Source organism: Solanum pennellii, chromosome 4 (assembly GCF_001406875.1).
Source record: "Solanum pennellii chromosome 4, SPENNV200".
Lineage (NCBI taxonomy): Eukaryota > Viridiplantae > Streptophyta > Magnoliopsida > Solanales > Solanaceae > Solanum > Solanum pennellii.
The window spans coordinates 57,090,713-57,092,790 of record NC_028640.1 but is presented as its reverse complement, the minus strand read 5'-3'; positions in this window follow the sequence as shown (position 1 = coordinate 57,092,790).

Genomic DNA, 2,078 nt, shown 5'->3' with positions numbered 1-2,078 from the left:
AAGTTGAAGTGTCGAATCGGGAGATCAAACAGATATTGACAAAAACAGTGAACGCTAGTAGAACGGATTGGTCAATGAGGCTTGATGATGCCCTTTGGGCCTACTGGACAGCGTATAAGACTCCCATAGGTATGTCTCCATACCAACTTGTATATGGGAAAGCTTGTCATCTTCCGGTTGAGTTAGAGCATAAAGCCATGTGGGCTATGAAGAAGTTGAAAATGGATTGGAGCGAAGCTGCTGAACAACGGTTAGCTGGGTTGAATGAACTCGATGAATTTCTCCTGAAAGCTTATGAAAGCTATACAAAGAAAAGATGAAGAAGTACCATGACAAAAAAATTGAAAAACGAGAGTTTATGGTCGGGGATTTGGTGCTTTTATTCAATTCTAGGTTGCGCTTGTTTCTGGGCAAGCTCAAGTCCAAATGGACTGGTCCTTACTTGGTTACCCAACTATTCCCTCATGGAGCAGTTGAGTTGGAAACTAAGGAGGGTGTGCGGTTCAAGGTGAAGTGATCGAGGCAGACCATCTTGATGAAGTCTGAGTAATCAAGTGTCCTTAGTCGTGCCGCGACGTTAAATCAGGCGCTTGTTGGGAGGCAACCCAATACTTATAGTTTTTCTTTCTAGTAATGGTAGCATTTCTACTAATGGGTTTTTAATTTGCAGGCACATCACCAGGAAATTCTGCAGAAAATTACTTTGCAGCAGTCACTGACAGATACAGCGACGGACCGTTTCAACTGCGATGGACCGTCGCATGAATCTGTCGTGCCGGGTACGTCTTTCTGTTATTTTCAAACTAGGGCACACGCGACGGAACCAACGACGGATCGTCACATATGAGACGGACCGTCGTCTTGGAATCGTCGCGTCATTAATGAGGCATACCCGACCCGACCCGGCTGGGGGTTTTTAAAAAAAAATTCAACATTTAAAACCCCCAACCCTTAATTTCACCCCATTCCTTCACTCTTCCTCCTATTTCCCTCCCTTTTCAACTTCCAAAATCATCTCTCTCTTTAACCTATCATTTTCCCCAAATTTTCCAAAATCCTAAAAGTCATCATCTACTAGTCGGAGAGCTGCTGCTGTGGGTGTCTACTTGATCATCAAGTACCTTTTCCTCTTGTTTTTCTCAAATTCTCAGGTATATGTCTCTAATTTCTACTCATTTATATTGCATTTTTGTTTATCAATTAGTAGTAGTCTAGTTCTTCTTGATACGCTCATTCTTTATCAAAATTTGTCTGACCTAGGTTAAAAAAATTCCCGAAATTGCCGTGTTAAAACCCTAGAAATAAGTGCCTTAGCATTGCTAGTTTACTAGGTATTTGGGTTAGACAAATGTAGGTCAAAACACTACCAATTCGATTTGGGTCATAGGGGATGAATGGGGCATCTCCAGTTCTATCACTGAGTTACAGAACGAGACCCCGATGACGGACCGTCGTATTCACGACGGACCGTCATTGGGTCCGTTCCAACCGCCCTAACACTCCACTGTCTAATTTTTCTCCAAGTGTCCACCAACGGCCACATGCGACGGACCGTTGTTCCCGTGACGGTCCGTCCTGCACAACCGTTCTGGTTGTCAGAGACCCTATTCCTAAGGGTCTCTCACTTTTTCTAAGTGTCCTTCAAAGGACACATGCGACGGACCGTCATACCTACGACGGTCCGTCCTTCACAATCGTTATGGTTGTCAGAGACCCTTTTCCTAAGAGTCTCTCTCTATTTTTCTAAGTGTCCTCAAACGGACAACTACGATGGATCGTCATACCCTCGACGATCCGTCCTGCATGACCGTCATGACGGTCAGAGACCCCTTTCCTAGGGTCTCCATATTTCTTTTAAGTGTCCTCTGACGGACACCTACGACGGACCGTCGTACCTGTGACGGTCCGTCCTGCATGACCGTTTCGATGGTCAGAGACCCCTCTCCTAAGGGTCTCCATATTTTTTTCAAGTGTCCTCTGACGGACACCTACGATGGACCGTCGTACCTATGACCGTCCATCCTGCACATACCGTCATACTTGTCAGAGACTCTCCTTCAGGGTTCTCCATATAAACA